This window comes from Crocodylus siamensis, chromosome 2 (genome assembly GCF_052110815.1).
Source record: "Crocodylus siamensis isolate JL-2025a chromosome 2, ASM5211081v1, whole genome shotgun sequence".
Taxonomy (NCBI): domain Eukaryota; kingdom Metazoa; phylum Chordata; order Crocodylia; family Crocodylidae; genus Crocodylus; species Crocodylus siamensis.
In genome coordinates this window covers 143797952-143822253 of record NC_143396.1, presented here as the reverse complement: position 1 = coordinate 143822253, position 24302 = coordinate 143797952, and the positions used below count along the sequence as shown (strand labels likewise).

The 24302-nt window shown below is 43.1% G+C and overlaps 1 protein-coding gene and 1 pseudogene across 8 annotated transcripts in view; both read right to left on the bottom strand.

The window, feature by feature from the left end:
• The window catches only part of ARHGAP24 (Rho GTPase activating protein 24), a 413576-nt gene that overhangs the window by 78306 nt on the left and 310968 nt on the right, over nt 1-24302 (bottom strand). The gene's annotated exons all lie outside the window — the stretch shown is intronic.
• Nucleotides 17632-20861, bottom strand: LOC149870865 (uncharacterized; annotated as a pseudogene).

Genomic DNA, 24302 nt, shown 5'->3' with positions numbered 1-24302 from the left:
TGCTAAAACCACCTAGCATAGATGAAAATGATGACAAAAGGTACAAGGGAGTTGAAAAATCAGGTCCTTTAACTGTACACTCCAAGCTCCACCCTTTTCAGTGATAGCAATTTTGCTATGTCTCAAATAACAGAAGGGCACCTACTGTGGGGCTTAGATGTCTCTACATTAATGCTAGAAGCATGGGGAACAAGCAAGAGGAACCTGCATTCTTGCTTGCAAATAAAGAATTCAACCTGGTTGGGCTAACAGAAATCTGGTGGGACCGTACCCATGATTAGGTAGTAGGCATTGAGGGCTATAAGCTGTACAGATAGGATAGAGTGGGGGAAAAAAGGAGAGGGGCATTGCTCTCTAATTTAAGGAGCAATATACATCTTCTGTACTTAAGTAGGGCCTAGAAGATGGGTGAATTGAGGTACTATGGTTCAGATTACAGGGGAGTCAGGGAGAAAAGGACTTGGTAGTGAGGATCTATTACAGACCCTCACATAAGGGTGATGAGTTAGACCTAGAATTCTCAAGACAGCTCTCAGAGACAGTGTGCTCAAAGGACTTGGTTGTCATGGGTAACCTAAACTTTCCAGATATCTGCTGGGAAGAACAGGCAGCCAGGCCTTCTCATTCATAGTTTCATAGTTTCATAGTAGCTAGAGTCGGAAGGGACCTAGGTAGATCATCTAGTCCGACCCCCTGCCTTGGCAGGAAAGAGCACCGGGGTCAGATGACCCCGGCAAGGTGCTCATCTAACTTCCTTTTAAAAATCCCTAGGCTAGGAGCCTGCACCACTTCCCCTGGAAGCTGGTTCCAGGGCCTAGCCGCCCTGACTGTGAAGTAGCGCCTCCTAATATCTAATCTAAACTTACCCTCCGCCAGCTTGTGACTGTTATTCCTGGTCACTCCTGGCAGCGCACGGGGGAACAGGGACTCCCCCAATACTTGCTGATCCCCCCTGACCAGTTTGTAGCAGGCCACAAGGTCCCCCCTTAACCTTCTCTTGTGGAGGCTAAACAGGTTCAGGTCCCGTAGCCTCTCCTCATAAGGCCTGCCCTGCTGACCCCTGATCATACGAGTGGCCCTCCTCTGAACTCTTTCCATATTGTCCACGTCCCTCTTGAAGTGTGGCGCCCAGAACTGGACGCAGTACTCCAGCTGCGGCCTGACCAGTGCCGCATAGAGGGGGAGGATCACCTCCCTGGACCTGCTCGAGATGCATCTGTGGATGCATGACAGGGTACGGTTGGCCTTCTTGACTGCCTCCCCACACTGCCGGCCCATGTTCATCGTGGAGTCAATGACGACTCCAAGATCCTTTTCCGTCTCCGTGCTGGCAAGAGGGGAGTTCCCCAACCTGTAAGTGTGGTGCCGGTTCTTCCTCCCCATGTGCAACACCTTGCACTTATCAGTGTTAAACCCCATCCTATTCTCATCCGCCCACCGTTGCAACCTGTCAAGGTCAGTAAGTTTCTAACCTGCTTACAGGACCTTCACCTATCACAGGAGGTAAACATTCCAAATAGGGGAAAATCCTTACTAGACTTGGTGCTGGCCACAGGGGATGACTTGGTGGGGGATCTGGAGGTACAAGGTAACATAGGGGACAGTGACCACCAATTGATAGAGCTCACTATCCGGCAAAAGGTGGGGAAGATAACTAGTAAGGCTGAAGTGCTAGACTTCAGGATAGTCAACTTCAACAAACTCAGGAGATTAGTTAGGGAGGGACTGATGGGCAAAAGCATTGAAGAGATGAGAGTCCAGGAAGAATGGGCGTTTCTCAAGGGACTGATCCTGTAGGCACAGAAAGGGACCATCCCAGTACACATAAAGGGGGACAAGAGAGCAAAGAAACCTTCTTGGTTGAGTAGGGAAATTCAGGAGAGCCTGGAGGGGAAAAGAGAGGCCTACAGGCTGTGGAGTCAGGGGGCAGCCACTAAGGAGGAGTATACCTGCTTGTCTCGAGCTTGTAGGGAAGCAGTGAGGACAGCCAAAGCAAAAATGGAGCTTAGGCTGGCAGCAAAAGTTAAGGATAAAAACAAGTAACTTTTTAAATGCACTGAAAAAGAAAGCGCAGGGTAACACAGGGCCCCTTCGAGGTGGACTAGGGCAACTGGTAACAGACAGGATAGTTAAAGCATAGGTCCTAAATGATTTCTTTGCATCTGTGTTCCTGGACATGAATATAAGCATGCATCCCAATTGGACTTTAGGTACGTGTGAGATAGATACCAACCCACCAACTGTTAGCGCTGACCTAGTAAAGGGGCACCTGGAGGGGTTGGATGTATTTAAGTCAACAGGCCCTGATGATCTGCACCCTAGGGTACTTAGGGAATTAACTGGAGTCATAGCAGATCCACTGGCACAACTGTTTGAGCACTTGTGGCCCTCAGGACAGATCCCAGCGGATTGGAAAAGGGACAATGTGGTCCCTATTTTCAATAAGGGGAGGAAGGAGGAATCAGGTAACTATAGGTTGGTTAGCCACACCTCTATCCTTGGCAAGACCTTTGAGAAAAGTGTTAAGGATTACATTTGTGGGGGACCAGCGGGTAAAACAATGCTAAGGGGCAACCAGCATGGGTTCATATAAGGCAGATCCTGCCTGACTAACCTGGTTTCTTTTTACGACTGGGTCACATAATGCTTGGATGAAGGAATAGAGGTAGATGTTATTTACTTAGATTTTAAAAAGCCTTTGACACGGTGTTGCACCCAGTTCTTATAAATAAACTAAACAGTTGCAATGTAGATTATTACACAATCCAGTGGGTGGAAAATTGGCTTATGGGATGCACCCAGAGAGTGGTGGTGGATAGGTCAGTTTCTACCTGGAGAAATGTGGGTAGTGGAGTCCCCAAAGATTCTGTCCTGGGACCAGTATTGTTCAATATCTTCATTAGTGACTTGGATGAAGGAGTAGAAAGCACCCTGTCCATGTTTGCAGACAACATCAAACTATGGGGGGAGGTAAACAAACTAGAGGGCAGGGAGCGAATTCAGGTGGATTTGGACAGGCTGGGGAAGTGGGTGGAACAGAACAGGATGCAGTTTAATAAAGGTAAGTGCCATGTGTTGCACCTAGAGAGGAAGAATCATCAGCACTCCTATAGCCTGGGAGGTACCATTCTAAGTAACACAACTGTGGAAAGGGATCTTGGAGTCGTAGTTGACTCCAAAATGAACATGAGTCACCAATGTGATGAAGAGATAAATAAAGCTAACCGCACTCTTTCTTGTGTAAGTAGGTGCATCACAAACAGGTCTAGGGAGGTGATACTTCCTGTCTATATGGCACTGTTCAGGCTGCAGCTAGAGTACTGCACCCAGTTTTGAGTGCTGCACTGCAGGAAAGGGTTCAGAGAAGGGTCATCCATCTGGTTAAAGGCCTACAGGAAAAACCCTATGAGAACTGATTGAGGGACCTGAATCTCTTCAGCATCCACAAGAGAAGTCTGAGAGGTGATCTTGTGGCCGTCTACAAACTAAAACTCATCGGGGGGGGGGGTGGGAACAGCAGGAAATAGGGGATACAATGTTTAACAGGGTGCCCACTGGGGTAATTAGACACAATGGCCACAAACCGAAGGAGAGCAAATTTACATTGGACATCAGGAAAAAATTCTGTACAGTGAGGGTTGCCAAAATATGGAATATGCTTCCAAGGGAGGTGGTGCTGTCTCCTTCCTTGGAGGTGTTTAAGAGGAGATTGGACAAACATCTGGCTGCGGTCATCTGACCCCAGCACTCTTTCCTTCCCAGGGCGGGGCGTTGGACTTGATGATCTAATAGGTCCCTTTTGACCCTAAAATTCATGAAATCTGTGAAAGTGTCTTCCTTTTGGCTAGATCAAGGATAGCTAAAGCATAAGGAGCAGCTGTTTCTCTTTCTGTGTCTCGCACACAAACTCGTTATGACATGGTGATGCAATACTGCATACTTTTCAGTCTTCTAGGACTGCAAAAGAGCATGGTAAGATGATGCATGTTGAATCCAGGGGATGAACACAAAACTGACAATCTCAGATTGAAATGTTAATTACCACCTTCATCTGAAGTATAATTCACAGAATATACAGCAATATCCTCCTCTGTCAATTGAGTGCTCAGCCAAGATCAGCCTTGGCACTCATTTCAACTGACAGCTGTTCCTACATGTTTCTGGCTGGAGACGGGGAAAATGATAAGCTCTAGTAACCATAGTACTTCCATCAACTTGGTATTTTGTCTCTATGAATAGTGTCTGCATCTACTTTTTAACTCAGATGCTCGTTCAGTTCCCTACTACTAAGGGATACCAATCCCTTATATTTGTTACCTGCATAGAAATTTAACTCGCAATTCTACCAAAATATCCTAAACTCCCAACTGCCTCTGAATCCCTTTCAAAAAGTCACCCTCCAGGGGAAGGAAACTTGACTCTAATCTCAGAACTAAGCCCACTTTCAAAAGTTTTTGGTTCTGAGACGGATAAAAATGTAGGACCCTATTTTTCATGAGAGCTGTTCCCACTCCAGCTGTTTCAAAAGATAAGACAGCAAAATCCTTCAAAAAAAGCTAATATATTTCACCATTGAAGCTGAAGGAAAAGCTGTATTATCTGCTTCACAATAGTTATTTAACCTTGGCCAGAAATCTCATAAGATAGACTTTACGTATAAAACAAAATACTAGTTTTAAGGCCCAGACCCAAACTTAATCAAAATTCAAAATGGCGGACCATCTCCCAGAACCACTTGGACAAAATATCATAGAACCATAGAAACGCAGCGCTGAAAGAGACCTCTAGAAATGCATGGCATGCATATTGAACAGGACTTGCATCTCTTAAAACCATGATACCCAAATTGTGTGCTGCAGCATTATCAGCTTCAATCTAGCCCAATGCACCATGTCATTTAGCCTGTGGGACTTCTCAAGGGACCAGAAATTTGGCTATGGGGGAGCAGTAGCAATTAACATTGTCACCATTCCCTGCCACCAAAATTACAAGCTCCATGTGGCAGGATTGGGCCCGGCCATGCCAGTCCTGCACAGCAGGATTAGACCCACAGACAGGAACCATCCTTTGTACCAACCCAGAACTATTAATATGGCCCATGGGGCCAAAAGATTGGGCACCACTGCACAAGTCATTCTATACATACATAATGACACATATATGAACAGTGCTGAGTTGGTGCAAACCCCCTGACTTTTTGGGTAAGAGTGAAATGTGCTGCTGATTTTTAAGCCAGAAAAAAGGATGCTTCAGGTATCAAAAATTTGGAAAACACTGTCCTAGACCTTTGGTACATGATTTTAAAAGCTTACATTAGGCAGCACCAGTTGGTTTTAACATATTTTTATATATTTTTCTCTGAAAGGGAAATTCAGGGTGCACTGAAAGGGTGTACATTTCACCTAGCACACAAATGAAGCTATACTGGAATATATCTTACATTCAACAAAGCACAGAAAAATGACATAAGGGTTTAGGACAGGAAGTTAAGAACATAGGGTGCCTATACACAAGCATGGAGGCTGCTCCAACGTGCTGGAATTCCAGCGCATTGGAGCACACCCGATTAATCAAGTCTGCTGGAGTGTGGCAATTACTGTGCTCCGGCAACCTCTTGCATCTCATGTATCAACATCCCGGTGCTTAAAAATGCTCATTGGAGGAGCTTTAGTTCAAAGCATCTCTGATGCCACTTTTAAGTCTGGGGATGTTGATACATGAGACACAGTGCTTAAATTAAAGTGGCTCTCAGAGCCACTCCAATTAAAGCACTGCCCCTCACGCCTAGAGCACATGTAAAAGTGCCGATAGTGTGCCAATGGAAGGAGGGAAAGAAGTCACATAAATTCTAGGGTATAGATAGGATACAATCACCTGTATAGAAGTTAGTCTAGCAATTAAGTGTGGGACACCTCATATTGCTGAAAGCATTATAAATCCATATAAAACACAACTGAAGATAATGCAAATACTTAATTAAAAAGACATAGTGCCTTTTATGTTCCAAGTCTACATCTCTGCCCTCCATGAAATAAGAGCCACACTATAATTTGCATTCCTAAATGAAGAAAAAAAAATCACTTCTCAGAAAGGAAGAATACAATCATCTTACAACTAGAGGCTATAGAACATGCAGGCAAAACAAAATCTTTCTTATTTCAGAGGCTGATATTGTTGTCTTTGCATCATCATAGTGCTCAGTGAGCAGGGGATAAAACAAACACAAAGCCAAAAGATGATCCTGGCCTCAAACAGCTTATACAAGAAAAGAGAGAGCCTGATTTCCATACACCAATGGCATTGTAAGGGTATGGCCAGCTTGCATGAATACAGACAAGGCTCATATTTGGGTCCACTGGTCTTTTCGGTTTCCTTTTAATAGCCCATGCACCCAACCTTGGCAGGCTGTGAGCACTTTACTGAATTTTAAAACAAATTTGAAGGTGCTTTACAGAAAAGCTGGATTAGTCCCTGAAGTCTAGAGAGTTTATTTAAATATCCATTTAGGTAATAAGCAATTAATCTGTATTTGTTTAACTTGGAAGTGAAGAAAAGTAGAAGATATTATTTATTGCACCCTCAGCTGCTTCAGCAATGATTCTTTCAGGTCAAGGGAGCAAAAACAATTTATTCCAACTAAAGGTCTGGCCCTCATAGCATCTGGTCTACCCCTTGTGAGCTGAAATATTGGCCTTTAATGCCTATATCACTTGTAAATTAACTTAGTTAGATACATTGCCAGAGATTTTCATGATACTGTAAAAAAAGCTATTAAGCCATCCACTGCCAATCATTTGTATGACTCTAAACACAAACCAAAGATGATATTTAAAATGTATTTTAAATTATATTTACAATGCAAATCCTGATAGTCTGAACAGATAAATATCCAAAATTCAGAGAATATCCACTTCAGAAAAATAATATTTGGAATGATGAAGGTGTATCTGCAAAGGACATTTCTAAATTTCCAGTAGGCTGAGTTTACTGATACAGGGACTTTCAACTTTGTAACTCTAAGTCCTACTTATTCAGTAGAAGCTTTGTGTGTTCAGTATCTCTGAAAAACAGGTCCCTGCATGGGAACCAAACTTAGGCACCCAAATTTTGTAACTCTTGCCCTATATTAAAAGGTAACTAAGGCCTCTGGTAGATATTCAGTTAAAGGCATGATGGGAGCTGCCCTCCTGATACCAGCACTTCTTATATGTGCATGGTAGGAAGTGCAACTGTGGGCTTGGGGATCAGATCCAAATCACACCCTGTTGCTGGTGCAGGCAAAGCAATTGTGAGCCTGAGCTCACCCTGAGCCACTAATTAGCAAGCTGCATGCCCAGTGCACCAGGGTCAGAGTACCAGTCTGCTGATTGATGCCCAGCCTTAGGTGCTCACCAGAGTCCTAAAGGACTCCACTACACTTCTCAATCTGGGAGTGCCAGTCAGCTGATCAGTGCTGGCCACATTTTCAAATTAAGATGCAGTGGGAACAAGCTACAAAGTTATTCCACATATTTTGTGCGATAACTTTGTGGCTTATTCCCTGTCTGATCACACCATTAACTAATGCACATGTGTGGCCAGATTACTACTTACAACATGATTAACTGGTTAAGCATGTCTCGAGTGTAACATCTGCCCAGGCCTAAGGTCATACATGGTGGCACATGCCACTTGGGTGTACAGATCATAATGTGGCCAAATTACATATACAACCGTATTGTGCCAGACTCTGCTTTTCAGCATAGGACCTCCTGAGCCCACAGTGGTAGAACAAAGAGAATGCAATAGAGTTGGTGGTCAAGAGTTAGAAACAGGGTCTCTACCCACTGTCCTATTTCTACCCGTAGAAATTTGGAGCTACTTTGTTATATGAAAAAAGAACTGTGTTCACTGAAGATTCATTATTTTTTCCTACAATGATAGCCGACATCTAATCCAACTGACAGCATCAAAAATCCCCATGTGCTCAATTTATTATAGAAATCAATATAGACCACTGCTTCTCAACCTTTTTAGACCCAAGGCACCCCTCAAGAAAGACCAGCTCTTAGTTTTCATTTGGCTTTTGACCATGGAAAAATAATAGAGCATTTCTTTTGTTGAAAAGAACTCAGAAAGGGATCACAATGGTTTGACATTATACATTCCTATTCAAAATCTCTGGGATTATTTTGTGAATCCTGCTTGAATACCTAATAGGATTAACATTGTGTAGCATCCTACAACACCCTTGAAAGGATCTTGGAGCACCCTGGCTGAGATTCACTGGTCTAGACTTTAAGCTCGGAGGGGAAACGGTGAAAATTCTCCTCTCCGAAATCAATCCAGCTGTATCATGAACAGGTAAGATTTCCCTCACCACCCCACTTCTTTCCATTAGCAATGACTTATGGGTTCCTGACCCCTCCTTCACAGCCCCCCTCCACTGGCTCAGAAAATAGTAAATGCAGAATGCTGCTGTGCTTCTTGATCAAGGCTGCCTCTGATGACTCAACCCCATGCTGGACACTGCTTTGTGCAGGGAGCCAGCACAGCCTGGATGTAAGCTAGGCAAAGTATTTTAGGCTTCTTGTGCCAGACAACAGGGAAAAAACACAATTAACCTCAAGAAAGATCTGATTCCTGAAGGGACCTACTCTGCACATAAAAGAATAGAATGGCCTGTATTTGCTCACACAGCACCACGCCTGACACTTTGAAATGGATGATGAAGTATTGAACTAAATGGGTGGTCATTTCCTGCAACAGCAACTCAAACAGCTTTCTGTATTTTCCCCACTTCTAAGTAAATATGGTTTGTACATAAAATCCTCATTAAGCAAGTCAATGGGGATTTTATCAAGCAACACGTTCTTTCCCCAACTCCAGCCCTCTTCCCCATTCCATGCCCCTCCCATTATAAAAAGGGTGAATTTTCAAAGCATTGGATTATGCTGTTTTTAAATGGCATCACTTTCTCCTTACTCCAAGTACAAATGAAGATGAATTCATGCTGAAAGAAACTTCTAGTTTGCTCCATATTAGTATCTTGGATACTACTTATAGCTTAGTATAAACACTTATAATAGTTTTTTGCTTCTTAGAAGCGGAGTGTGCAGGGACTAAACCCATTTACTTAAACAAGGAAGTAAATAAATAATTTTCTCATCAAAACATCAAGAAGTGGGATTGGTGGGATTTCATTAACTGTCAATGTTATGATCAACTTCAATAACCTAGTGATATTCCAATAGAAAAATCTGAGAAGTCATTTTTAAAGCAAAGGTGCACTTTCCCATTTGGCAGTACATTTCTCAGCTTCATAGTCCAAACCCATCTTTGACACTGACACAGGTGAGTCACAGCTAAGAATTATGGAAGATCCATCAGGGGTCTACACAAAAATCCACTCCTTTTAAAGCTTTTTAATAAGAGTATGTTTTAGATCAGCAACATACACCCTGCTGGCTAGATCCAGCCTGGGGAGCCACTGGATCTGGGCCGTGGAGCTGTAGGGCTTTGCCTGTGCTCATCCCAATGCCCACTACAAAGCCAGGCAGCTGTGCCCATGCCATTGCCACTTCTCCCCATCCTCCCAGCTTCAGTCCAACACAGGCTGGACAGTCTAGATTGTGCATTAGCAGTGGGGGTTTTGCCTGCACCTGGGCCAGGCAGCCGGGAGCTTTGCCACCACTTCTCCCAGTCTCCTCATTCCCTCAGCTGCAGCATGGATTCTTTAGCCTGCAGGGAGATGAAACAGGACTAGGCATCTGCAAACTGCATCCATTCTGCCACCACTTATCTCCCTTCTCCAAACCCCAAGCTGCAACATGGGCACAGCTTCCGGCCAGTGTGGATCTGTGCAGGGGCTGGGCAGCTTCCAGATGTGCCAACTTTATAGCCAGTAAGGGGAAGATGGAGAGATGGGTAAGGAGGAGAAGCAGTGCAAGCACAGACTCAGTCTGCAGATACCTGGTCCTGTCATTCCACCAGCTGGAAGCTGCACCTGTACTGTAGCCAGGGAGTGGGGGATTGGGAGAAGCAGCGGTGGCATGCATGTAGCTCTCATCTGTCTGATTCTAGCATGGAAATGGGGAAAGGCCTCCTTTGCTGATATGCCACTGAAGCCACCTGACCCACTTTGGACTGGAGCCAGGTTATTCCAGTCTGAGTCTTGTAAAAGGTTGCCGTCCCCTGCTTTAGATTTCAAAAGTAAATAATCATAAATATTTAATATTTCTGACATGCAAATGTATATGCTGGATTTTGCCCACATACGAGCGCTCATTTGGGTTATTTAGCATTTGGAAAATCAAGTAACTTATTAACATACCTAAACATGGATTCAGGAGCCTTCCTTCAGGTACTTGTTTATACAATTTTTCCACAAATCCCACCCCTCCCTTTCTTTTAGCTGGCATTGGTCTGAACTGTATTGTGGTGTCCCTCCAATTTACCATACATTGGTTCTGTAAAAAGCATTAAAGCCCAATTTTTTTCTTAATTTTCTCTCATATCACTGAAAGTCTTCTGGTTCATCTGGATTCTATAGTAGGAATGCCTAGATTTCCATCACAGTTGGGAGTGTCACTGTAGCCAAGATGGTCTACAAAATATGTGAGAATCAAGGGTTTTTTTTTTTATTTTCAGTGAAATCTTTTACTGGAACAACTGTATAGTTGGAGATAATCATCCTATGCATGATGCCAGCTGACGTTCCATAAAAATAGTTTGTTGGTCCATGGATTTTCCTTGTCTCTCTGTTAGAGCTTTGTTCATGTCCTCTGAACCCAAGTATTCAAAACTGCAAAATGTGTTTCATAATTTCAGCATTGCTTCCCATAGCAGCTATGTCCTTGCTCCATCCAGATGTACAATATGGCCAAGTCAATGGTAGATTACAGTTCCAGTTCAGGTCTCTGATTAATCTTCCTTGACACCAAATAAGTGTCCTGCCATGATTAACCTGTGAAAATGGCAGCCAGCCTTGTGATCTCCCTGTGAAATTGGCCAGCCTTGAGTTCGGTAGCTCAGTTCCTCAAGTTGGGTAGACCCCTAATCATTTACACTACAAATGTAAGTGAGGCAATAGACCCATTACAGTTAGGCCTCCTCAAAATTCTGAACTATGTAACTACATGATAAGAAATATCATAACAAATATTCCAGTATCCCATCTCTAACAGTACCAGGTGCATCAAAGGAATATGGGGGAATCTTGCTGTAGGTAAACGTGGGATAACCTGCCTCCTCTATAGAACTCTGATCATTAGGGACTGGTTTAAACTTGTACTTTGCAGTTGTGTGGGAGTGAGTTTAAAGAGGCAATTTGGGGGATTCCTTGGGTAAAATATGGTCTGTGATTGCAGAGGAATGGACTTAATATCCCAAAAGCCTCCTTCTAGTCTTGTGTTCCTAACCCTTCCAAAAGGACTAAAGGAACACAAAGGAAAGCTGGGGAGACCCCAATCCCATGTGCTCCCTTCATCTTCTCCCTTACCCAGATTTTCTGACTGATCTTGGTGCTGGTCTCCATTATTGTGGTGACTCCCTGTCCCCACTCCAACTGCCACTGCTCCTGCCACTGATACTGCCATACATTTGGCTGGAGCCAAGTTGGAAAGAGTCCAGGGTAACCACACCATCTCTCTCATATTCCCCATCACCCTGATGAGGAGCCAGGTACCTCCTGCTTACACTGCTGCAGGAATAAAAGCAGGTATGACTGAACCACTGCACCTTACTCCTTTCCACCTCCCCTGGATCAACCCCTGAATGCAGGCTGGTATTTTCGGAAGAGTTATATGCCCAAATCCTTTTATATCATCATGGGTGTCTTGCTGACTTAGGCTTATTTGAAAATCTCACCCACATAGAAAGACGGAATCTAAGTTTAAGGTCTTTCATTAGAGCAGAATGAGCTGAGCGTTTGATGCACCCCAGGTGACAGATTCCACAAAAACAACTGGTATAGAAGAGGAGAGACATGAAGCGAGGTGGGGGAGAAGTAAGACACTTCTAATCTAAGGTTATGGTATTTTTTAATTGCATATACTACCTGAGCAATAGCTGAGGGAATGTCCTTGCAGATGGATTTGATAGTGTTGTAGTGAGGGGAGTTGTGGCTTAAACATTTTGTACAGACCTAGGGATATGTGCATCTGGCTGGAACTTGTAAACAGAGTTATCATTTTTACTGGAGTTCTGTACATGCCATTGGTTCTATATATTCTTGATTATGGCTTTTGCCCATCCTAAGTAATATGTGGGTACTGTAAATTAAAGCAGACTGCAAAAGAGTCTATATCCACTCACGTCTTTCTCACTGAAGAATTAAACCCATAGGTTACAGCAAGCTCTTTCTAACCACACAGAGCCTGGGGTAAATTAAAATAGCAAGTAAAATATCAGTGTAGGAAGTTGATCATTTATGTAAGCCTTAACACAGCTGTCAATAATGACCCTGTTACGTTATTTATCATATCACTTTTTCAGAAGACCTATGGAACATCTGTGTAGTGGCCACTGTTTTATTTTCCCTATCATTTGTCTCGTACCTCTCTTATGGCATATCTTGTTTACATTTTTTAAATGTAGCCTGACAAATCCTCTTCCAAGTTTTCCTTTAACTGGATTTAATTTAAAAAACCACCCCAAAACATATCTGTTCTTTTTATCTCATGAATGAACTGTTATGAACTCCTCTACAAATTGCTATTTTTGTGGAAAAAGTCAGCAATAAAGATCCTACTTTTACAGACAGATAAACAGGGGAAGAAAGTTGTTCACCCTGTGCATAAATTCTATAGGACATGGAGTAATAGAAGAAAGCAAGAGCAGTGAATGCAGAAAGATGCTGACAAAGCAAAAAGAGGGTGCTCAAACAACTTGAGGAGCTGGCAGGGGATCATAAAGGCTGGAAAGGTAACAAAAAAGACTGGAGGGGACTGGAGAACATGGGAAGTGGCACTGAAGGGACCTGGAATTTAAGAGAGGATCAGGTAGCACAAAGGGCAAAGGAAACAGAAAAACAGAAAACAAGTGAGACTGAGCGGAGTGGCTTTTAATTCCAGTTGACTTCACTGGAAATTGAGAACATTTGTTCCAGGATTGCCAATTTCACTCATTCCAAACTCATGAACCAGCCACCCAGAATGGTTCATGTGAGACACATCTACATGTGTGCTTTACTGCAGAGTACACTACTTAGCTGCAGAGTTAAGTGTCATCATCTACATTTGTAATAGTATTAGGCTGCAGTAAACTAATTAACACCACCATAAGATAGTACTGTTGAGCACTATTGCACATGGAGATGCACAATTAGACACTGACTGCAGGTGTAAATTGTGCATTGTCAGCCCAGCTAGCAGGGGGCCAGATTCCTATCTTCCACCTAGACACAGCTCCACACTTTCAGCATCTTCATGCCCCAGCCAGCCCCCCTGCCGCCTGATGCTGTCACTCAGCACATCAGGTTAGGAGTGGCCCCGGTCATGTAGACTACTCCACCTTGCCTCACATTGCTGTTGTCCTGAGCCCACATGTAGATGCTACACCCAGGAGTAGTCTACTCTGGCTCAGACTGATCTGGAGTTTACTGCTTCAAATTAATTGCATGTGTAAGAGCCCTTAAACAAGGGATTACTTATTTTCTCTACTGACACAGTTTTAGGAGGGGAAGAGATAGCAAACATGACACCAAAAATCTGAGACTTGTGAAGAGAGAACTCTACCATGGACATTTTTTAAAAAAATCTTAATGACATCACATGGTGAATGGGTACTATAGTGGTAGGGTCTTAGACATGTTTAAATAGGTAGGTAAATCAATCTACACAGCCAGATACTATATAGCATCAGCCTTATTATGCTTATTTTATTTCAAAGTATATTAAAGTATATTAAGTTCCTCTAGCCCACTGACCACTACCCTATGCTCTTTATCCATGTGGGGACAAATGACACAGCTTGGAGCACTCCCAGCCAGGTCATGAAGCACTACAAGGATTTGGGAGTGGGGCTAAAGGTTCTGGGGGTACAGGTGGTATTTTCTTCAGTCCTCCCAGTCTCAGGCTATGGGTTGAGGAGGAAGAGGAGGATCCAGGTAGTAAACCAAAGACTGCGGTGCTGGTGTCATTGTGACGGCTTTGGCTTCCATGACCACAGTCTACTCTTTGGTGAGAGAGGCAGTGAGCTCCTGGGAAGGGATGGCCTCCACCTCTCTCTGCTGGGGAGGAGGCTCTTCTCAGCTAGACTGCTGACCTGCTCCACCAGGCTTTAAACTAAGCCGGCCAGGGGATGGGGGCACTACTGCCACTGCTGGCCTGCTGAACATCCCTCGCAAAGCCAGCAGGCCAAGGCACTTAAGGGAACCCACCCCTGCCCCAGCCCTGGAGTGAGCTGCGGGCAAGGCAAGGGCCCCCAAAGGGACACTTGCCTGCCTGGACACAAATGCCAGGAGCTTGAGGAATAAACAGGAGGACCCTGTCCTCCTGCTTACACAAATAACTATGATGTCATAGGGATAACAGAGACCTGGTGGGACTCCACTCATGACTGGACCACAGGCTGTACCCTGCACAGGAGAGATCAAGTGGACAAAAAGGGTAGGGGTGTAGCTCTCTATGTCAAGGAAAGCTACGTGTCCCTGCAAGTCAACATTGGTACCCAGGGTGGACAACTAGAGACCCTCTGGGTTAAAATCTGTGGGGAACACGGTGCAGGGGACACAATGGTGGGAGTTTAGTACAGACCTCTGACCCAGGATCAAAAGCTTTACCAGGAGTTTACTAGGAAATTGTCTGAGGTTGCACATTCCCGGTGCATGGTTGTCATGGGCGACTTCAACTACCCAGACATCTTGTTGGAAAAGTGTTCAGCCAAATCTGAGTGATTGCAAAGCTTTCTCTCATGCATGAACGAGCTCTATCTGATGCAGGAAGCTGATGGGCTGACAAAAGGTCAACAGTGACCATGACAGGGCTGCTTGACCTGGTTCTGGAAACGGGGTACAACCTAATCAGGGACCTAATGATTGAAGGGAAGCTGGGTGACAGTGACCATGAGCTGATCACCTTCAGCATCTTCCATAAAGCCGGCAAGTCAGTCAGCAATACAGAAGTCCTCGATTTCAGGAAAGCTGAATTTGACAAGCTCAGGAGGTTTATCAGACAGGCCCTAAAGGGTCACAACCCCAAGGGGAGGGGAGTTCAGGATGAGTATTTGCCCCTCAAGGGAGTGATCCTGGAAGTGCAAGCAAAGTCTATCCTGCCTCAGAGGAAAGGCAGCCAAGGGGCACAGCAGCCCCCTTGGCTCTCCAGGGAACTAGCAGACCTCCTACATCTAAAAAGACAGACCTACAAAGGATGGAGGACTGGATCCACCTCCAAGGAGGAATATTCTGCACTGGTTTGAACCTGCAGGGAGAAAACCAGGAAAGCCAAGGCTGTGACAGAACTCCAGCTAGCTACAAATACCAAGTACAATAAAAAGACCTTCTTTAGATATGTGGGGAGCTGAAGGAAAAGCAAGGTAAACGTTGGACCCCTGCTAAATCAGATGGGACAACTGACAACCAACGCCCAGGAAAAAGCCAGCTTGCTAAATGGGTACTTTGCATTGGTCTTTCATCAGTCCCATGGGATGCCTCTGCCCACTACGAGACAGGGAGGCCTGGGTAAAGGAGATTCCTTACCGTCCAGCAACGTTGACCTCATGAACGAACACCTTGAGAGGCTGGATACCTTCAAGTCAGCTCACCCTGACAGTTTACACTCAAGAGTACTCAAGCAGCTGGCTAGCATCATAGCCTAGTCCCTGGCACAGGTCTTCGAGAACTCCTAGTGCTCTGGTGGAAGAAGGCCAATGTTGTGCCTATCTTCAAGAAAGGGAGGAAAGTGGATCCGGCAAACTATAGGCCCATCAGCCTGACCTCTATCCTGGGGAAGGTCTTAGAAAAGATTATCAAAGAGGTCATTTTTAACAGACTGGCCAATGGCAACATCCTGAGGGATAGCCAGCATGGGTTTGTTGTGGGTAGGTCTTGCTTGACCCATCTCATTTCCTTCTATGACCCGGTGACCTATCACCTGGACAAAGGAGAAGAGATTGATGTCGTATATCTTGACTTTTCCATGGTATCCTCTGATCACCTCTTAGTAAAACTGGCCAACTGCGGCCTCGGCCACACCACAATGTGCTGGTTGGGGAATTGGCTCTGTGGTAGGACCCAGAGGGTGGTGGTTGACGGAATTCACTCATCATGGTGTCCTGTGACCAGCGGGGTCCCCCAGGGCTTTGTCCTTGGGCCTATACTATTTAACATCTTCATTAATGATGTGGACATTGGTATCAGAAGTGGACTGACCAAGTTTGCTGATGACACCAAACTCTTGGGTAAAGCGTCCATACCTGAAGACAGGAGGGTGATCCAGGCTGACCTTGACAGGCTCAGGAAATGGGCGCATGAGAACCTGTTGGTGCTGAACACTGAAAAATGCAAGGTGTTTCTTCCCACCTTGGGAAGAAAAACCTTTAACATCCTTATAGGCTTGGCAGTGCTACGCTGGCTAGAACTACGAATGAAAGGGACTTGGGGGTCATGATTGACCATAAGATGAAAATGAGCCTGCAATGTGATACTGTTGCTAGCAAAGCAAGCAAAACACTGGCTTGCATCCACAGATGTTTCTCAAGTAAATCCCAGGACATCATTCTCCCATTGTACCCGGCTTTGGTGGGGCCGCAGCTGGAGTACTGCATCCACAATTCAAAAAGTATGTGGAGAAGCTTGAGAGTGTGCAGATTACCTCAAATAGAACAAAGAACACAAGGTACTTTGGATTAATGTGTTATCTTTTATAAGACCAACTAAATCATTGGAAAAAATGTTCTTTACAAGCTTGCATGCACAAACGCCCTTCTTCAAGCATAGGGAGAGTCTGCTGGTGTTTGTGTACTCTTCTGGGTGGAACAGAAGCTTAATCCCATATGCAAAATGCAGGTGTGTTAAAATGCAAATACGTGGCAGGGAAGATCAGAGGGGATGGGAATTGATAGGTGTGTGACAGATAAGTGAGGGGGGAAAGAGGGGAATGTTGATCTGGTGACAGAATGTAGCTGGTAAACCATACAGAGGTTAACTGGGGTTATCAAATGGTTATAAAGTGCCATAAATCCAATGCCTATATTTAGTCCATATTTTGTATCCAGTAGATTTATAAAGTGAAGTTTGTAGGTTCATCTATGAAAGGTGTTTTGTAAATTCCCTTTGAGGATTAAAACTGAGAGATTGGATTGAGAGTGGCTGTCTTGTGAGAAACATGCACCCTAAGGTAATTGGTATATCTGTCTTTGATAGATTTTCAGTGTACGTTCATTCTGGTAAGTAGTTGTTGTTTGGTTTCTCCTATGTATTTTCCATCAGGGCATTCAGTGCACTGGATGAGATATATTACATTTCTGAAGGTGCAGATATAAGATCCAGAAATGGTGCTGGTTCTGCTGTGGGGTGTAGTTATTGTTGCAGTGGTAGAGATGTGTTAGCAGGGTTTACATTTCTTGTCCTAGCATGGTGTGGATCCATTTGGTGTGCTTTGGGTCATAGGAAGTTTGCTTCTGGTGATGAGGTTGGCAAGGTTCAGTCCCTGTTTAAAGTCTAGGATGGGTGTTTCTGGAAAGATCTCTTAAAGAATTAGGTCTTCTGCTATGGATTGCAATTGTTTGAGGATTTTCCATATGGGTTCCAGGGATGGATGGTATGTCATAACTAATGGTTTTGTGATTTGCAGGGATTTCATTTTTGTATTGCAGCAATTCTTCATGTGGTAGCTGGGTGGCACTTTCAAAAGTGTGATCTCTCTCTCTGGAGGATTGTCCTTGTTGAGTGAAAGCCTTTTTGAGATTTGCAAAGTGACGATTCCAGGTGTTTTCCTCAGTGCAAATTCAGTGGTATTGGAGGGCTTGGCTGTATATTACAGGGTGCTTGCTGGTTCTATATAGATATATATGTTGGTCCATGGATTTCTTGTATATGGTGGTTTGTATTTCACCATTCTGAATGCTGCTCATAGTGTCTAGGAAGGAAATGTTGGTGCTGGAGTATGCAAAAGAGAATCTGATGGAGGGGTGATGGTTGTTGAATTTGTGCTGGAAATCAATCAAAGATTGCAGGTTTTTGGTCCAAATGATGAAGATATCATCTATGATATAGATATAGTGTGGATTTGATGGTGCAGTTCTTGAGGAATTCTTCTTCCAGGTGGTCCATAAAAAGGCTGGCTTATTGTGGAGACTTTTTAGTGCCCATAGCTGTTCCCACGGTCTGGAGGAAATGTTGGTTATTGGAAGTGAAGTTGTCATGTGTGAGGCTAAACTGTGTAAATTCTGTAATATCTTTAGGTCTGTACTCTGAGTTGTAATCTTGCTCTTGTAGATATGTAAAGCAGGCTTGGATGCCATCCTGGTGTGGGATATTGGTATATAAGTTGGTAACATCCATGGTGGCTAGGTGAGTGTTGCTGGGAAGGTGGTCTGCATTTTTAAGGTTTTGTAGAAAGTCTGTTGCAACTTGGAAAAAACTTGCTGTTTGGCTGACAAAAGGTTTTAGGATGGATTTGATGAAACCTGATATTTCCTCAGTTAGGGTTCCATGGTAGGATATTATAGGTCTTTCTGGGTTCCCATGTTTGTGGATTTTAGGAAGAATATAAAATGTCCCTGGGATGGGTAGCAGAGTGAGGATCAAATTCTGTAGTTTTTCTTATAGTTTATATGGAAATGATTTGATAATGGTTTTGAGTTTTCAGATGAAACGGGGAGTAGGATCTTTCTCTAGTTTTTTGTAGTAGGTGTTGTCTGAGAGTGGTCTGTTGGCTTCTTTTATGTAGTGGTAATGGTTAAGGTTAAGTATAGCTCCTCCTTTATCTGCTGGTTTTATTACTATTTGATGATTGGATCTTAGAGATTTTCTGGCCCTTCTCTCTGAGAGGGAGAGGCTGTTATGGTGGTGTTTTTGTTGATTATTTCATTGTTTATTCTTTTTCTGAAGCAGTCAATATACTGGTTGAGGTTTGAATTTCATCCACTGTGACATGTCCAATCTGATTTTTTTCAGTTTTTTGGTGTTTACCTTTTCCTTGATGTTGTCATAGGATGAAATATTGTTGGATGTAGATTCTTTTTGGTTGTGGACATATTCCTTGAGATGGTGGCATCAGAAATATTCTTCTAGTTCTCCACATTGTAGTATATTATTAGGGTATTTTTCTGGACAGACTTTATACAGGACAATTTCTTTGGTAAGTATGTGTGTGGAGAGACTAAAAATATTTGAGGGTTGACTAGTTCTCCCAGTTTCATTGAGTATGAGGTTGGAATGTTGTATAGTATTGGTGTTGTTTCTGTGATGGGTGCTTTGTGGTTGGAAAGTTGTTACTGCATTAATTGTTTCCATTTCTTCTTTTTATGATGGATGGATGTTGTAAAAAATCTTTGGTAGTTTCTCTCTAGACATTGTGTAATGTTCTGGAAGATATCCAGATTCTTCTCTGGTAAAATTCAATAACCAACACCCTCAAATAAAACAAGTCAGTCTAGCCAGAAGGACCTATTTCAAAAGGACCTATTCATCCAATTACCCAACCTGAACTTTTTGGGGCTTAGAAGAAATGGGATACAGCCAAAGTATTTCACTACCCAGTTACCTACCTAAGTACTTAAATGGTCTCATCATGGAACCACAGTATCTGACCATCCACCAAAACACAGAAGATAGAAACGACAACCACCTCTCTCTCACTTCTAAGTTTATAGAAGAAATTGCTTTCTAATTATTCATATCTATGTTCTTTATACAGTAAGAATTAAGATGAAGTACAGCTATCCCCAAATACATGAAAAAAATAAGTAACCCAAGTAATCATGAAAATGGCTTGAAAATTAAATTAATTTTAAATCCTAGATATTTGGATTATTTTGGTGTCTTTGCTCAGAAGGTGGTGCAGATAACAGACAGGGTTCTTCATTGGCAAAGAAAAATCCCTGATCTGTAGAGTGCTGAAGAAATGGCTACCCTGTGTTATGAAAAGTTTTTTTTCATTATGAAAATATGCCTGGCATGCCACTGAATTGCAAGAACTAATTTGAAATAGATTATTTTAAAAGGTCAGCTCCATCACTGCATATTTGCATTGTATTTAAGCTGGCAGAAATCAAGCCCCTAATGATTTAAAGGAAGGATCTGTATTCAAAGGGAAAGGATTTTTAAGTGTGAACTTAGCCAAAGAAACCAGAGTAAGTGTTTTATAGCCCTTGTAAAATTAACTTCAGCCAGCTGGTTTAGTATGCCAAGATACTAAAGCAATTTTAGGAGGGGTATGTGTGCCCCAGATGTTCCGAAAGCTTACAAAGAAGAATTTTTCCAACTATTTTAGTTGGTCTAATAAAAGGAAATTGTATTTATCCATAAATCATCTGCCAGATGACGTATAACATCTGCAGAGTCTAACAAAAAAGCATTCAAGGAGCTCATAATCATTTTAGCTATCAACAAATACTCATTATGGTATCTGGGCATCATTCCTCTGCAATAGGGATCCTTCAGCTGATACAAATCTAGATTCTACCTTGCAAGCCTAGACACAATTTCGCCTGCACAATATAACAGAACAAAGCATACTGACTTTGTGTAAACTCAATTTTTGAACAGCTAAATTTGGGTGCTCACTCCTTAGAAAGAAGGTGGGAGGAGAGGGGGTAGAATTAAAAAGAATTTTGATGGTAGTGTTCTTTCCTTGCCTCATTAAGTTTATTATAAACTTACTGCTGAGAGTTTTAGTTTGAAATAGTCCATTAACTGACTCTGCTAGGTCTGATCCCATATTGACAAGATTATATTTCCAAATATAAACTGTTCCAAAATATACACAGTTGCTATAGTCTTAAAAAAGAGAGAAGGAAGGGGAAGAGTGAGAGAGAGACAGAGAGACAGACAGACTGACTGACTGACAAAGAAAAATGTAACAGAAAGGTACTATTTTTGAAGTTCCTGACAAAAAATACTTTATTTTTAACAGCTTTCAGGGAAAGAGGTTAGTCCGTTTTACCTATTTACAATATATCCCCTATATCTAAAATTGCTAGATTCAAACTCCGAAGTGAGAGTTGAGTACAGTTTCCAAACATGCATAGCACACATTATAAACCTGTGTAATGCATGGGGTCCAAGCATAAATATAACTGGTGAAACAGTCAGCCATTTCAGTTCATAGCTGATTTCACTTGTGTGCTAATAAATAATAATGCTATTATTATATATGTCATCTTTCATCACAGAGGATCTGTCTTTTGCGCGCATTACAAATGCATACTATACACAAACATCATTTCTGCCAGCTGTGAAATACAGCAGCTTTTTAATAATGCAAAGCCACATTAAACAACAGTTTATGTTAGAAAGTAAAGAATGTTATCCAAATTACAATAGAACGCCACTTTATATAGGCAGAATAGAATGACTCCATTTAGAATCTGCCCAGAATATTGGAGTTAATGATTTTGGTTTTTATGAAAAGTGATACCAGATCTTTAGCAACCAGGTCAGGGCTTTTGTTCATAACTTGTGCAAAATCAGGCACTTTTGGCAGCACCATGCCTCATACTACGAGGTTGGGAAATTGGATCAATATTGAATCAGAAGAAAGTGCTGCCTTACCATCCCAATTGGCTGCTGCCTCCAGAGCCTCAAAGATTTCCAATTTAAGTGCCAATTTGGCTTTGCCTCATAGACTTGACAAGGTTGGGTCCAGTATTATTGCCAAGCATTGGAAAAGCATCAATAGTGCATTAACTGTGTTGCAAATATTCAGTGATCACAACAAACTATTGGGGAGGCTGAATTCTACTATGTCTGCATCCAGAGGACAGACCCTTGTAGTCTGAAAGACTATTTCTTTAGCCTGAAATGTCTCCAGTTACTGTTTGATTACCCTAATTTGAGTATGGGAGTTTGGAGCAGAACAGCTATGTGTAATAAGAATAAAAATAGAAAATAACTTTCCTGTGCTTGATATTTTCAGGGAAGTATCTCTGCTTCTCCATCAAGTTTAACAGACTTGAGATAACAGTAATACCCTTTTCCAGACTTTTTTTGGGGTCATTGATGTGACTTAATAAAAAGGAGTCTGTGGCAGAAACTGATCTTTAAATTGTATTTTTCAGCCACAACCTATTGTTGCTTCTTGCTTTTTTTAAATTAGATTACCTTGTACATATCAAAGAGAAAAAATAATAATGGAACAACAGGTCAAACATCCTATGGTCACTCAGGAGTTAATTCAGCTGAAATGAAGGACTTAAGGCTAACCTTTTTTACAAGTACCTACATGATTTGGGAACTTAACTTCCATGTTCTATAGTAACTTATGTCTTTACAAATCTAAGTATTACTGGCTTTCAGTGCAATTCAGGCTCCTGGCACATGTTACACTTAAGCCATGATTAACCCGTTAATCATATCTTAAGCTGTTATTGGATCACACGTTAATGCAATTAATGGAATAACCAAACAGAGTGCTTAAAGAGGTGAAAAAACAAAACAAAAAAGGTGCTTTACTTTCAGCTTGGGACACCCCCGCACAAAGCACACTGCCACCCAGAGGAGGAATCGCATCAGTTTGACCCAGCTTGCCCAGCATCTGTATAACTGCTGTGCTTCAGCAGGGATTTCTGGCACATTTATCTAATAGCTGATTGAATCAGCTATCAGATAAAAGTACCAAAAAGGCCTGCTGAAGTGCACAAGCTATACAGATGCTGGGGAGCTGGGTCAAAATGATGTGATACCTTTTCTAATGAAGCATTGGGTTCCTCCCCTCCCCCCCATGTCTATCAGCACCCACAAAGAATAAGCCACAAAGTTATAATCCAAAAAAGGGTATTATAACTTTGTGGCTGGTTCCTATCATACCATTAACTGAAAGTATAGGCAGACTCGGGCTTCCAGCTACAGGGGTGGTGTGGTGAGCCCCCATGGCTGGGATCCTCATCAGCTGATGGAGCACCCAGCTGTGGGAGCTTTCTACTTGCTGGTGCTGCAAGAGGACAGGCTCCCCCTGTACCACCAGTAAGGCATGATGGGATATTATAGATTTCATAGACATGAGGGCTGGAAGGGACATTGTGAGATCATTTGGTCCAGCCCCCTGCTCAAAGGGCAGAAAGTCAGCTGGGGTTAGATAACCCCAGCAAGATAATCATCCAAATACAACTTGAACGTGTCCAGAGTAGGTGCTTACACCACTTCTGTGGTGGGAGTCTATTCTAACTCAGGATACTCAGACAGTAAAGAAGTTCTTCCTTATGTCCAGTCTAAAATGGCCTTCCAGTAATTTGTGACTGTTGGACCTTGTTTTCCCTAGCGGAGTCCTGGTGAACAGACATTCTCCCAGATCCTGATGCACACCCCTGATATACTTATAGGCTGCCACCAAGTCCCCCCGAGCCTATGCTTTTCCAAACTAAAGATTCCCGTGCCTCTCAGCCTCTCCTCATAAGGCCTGCTCGCGTGACCTCTGATCACGCACGTCGCTCTCCTTTGGACTCTCTCGAGCTTCTCCACATCTTTTTTAAAGCATGGAGCCCAGAATTGGATGCAGTACTCCAGCTGCAACCTCACTAAGGCTGAATAAAGCAGGAGACTGACCTTTTGGGTCTTGTTTGAGATGCATCAGTAGATGCAAGCCAGGGTTTTATTTGCTTTGCTGGCTGCAGCATTGCATTAGTGACTCATATTCATCTGGTGGTCAATCATGACCCACAGGTCTCTTTTGGACATAGTGCTAGTGAGTGAAGCTCTGCTGAGCCTATTGGTATGATGTGGGTATTTTCTCCCAAGGTGGAGCACCTTGCATTTCTCTATGTTGAGGGTCATCAGGTTTATATCTGCCCACCTTGCAAGGCTATCCAGATCAGCCTGAATCCCCAGCTTATCCTCCGGTGTAACTGCGCATCCCCATAGTTTGGTGTTATCTGCAAACTTAGCCAGTTTCTTTTTGACACCCAAACCCAGATTATTAATGAATATATTAAAGAGTACTGTTCCAAGTACTGAACGCTGAGGGATGCCACTGGTCACCATATGCCACGCTGATTCAGTTCCATCAGCTATCACTCTCTGGGTCCGACCATGGAGCCAGTTCACCAGCCATTGGACCATAAGCTTTTGAGGCCACAGCTCCTCAGTTTTGCCATGAGGACATCATGGGAGACCAAGTCAAAGGCTTTTTTGAAGTCCAGGTCAATGACATCAACTTTTCCCCTCC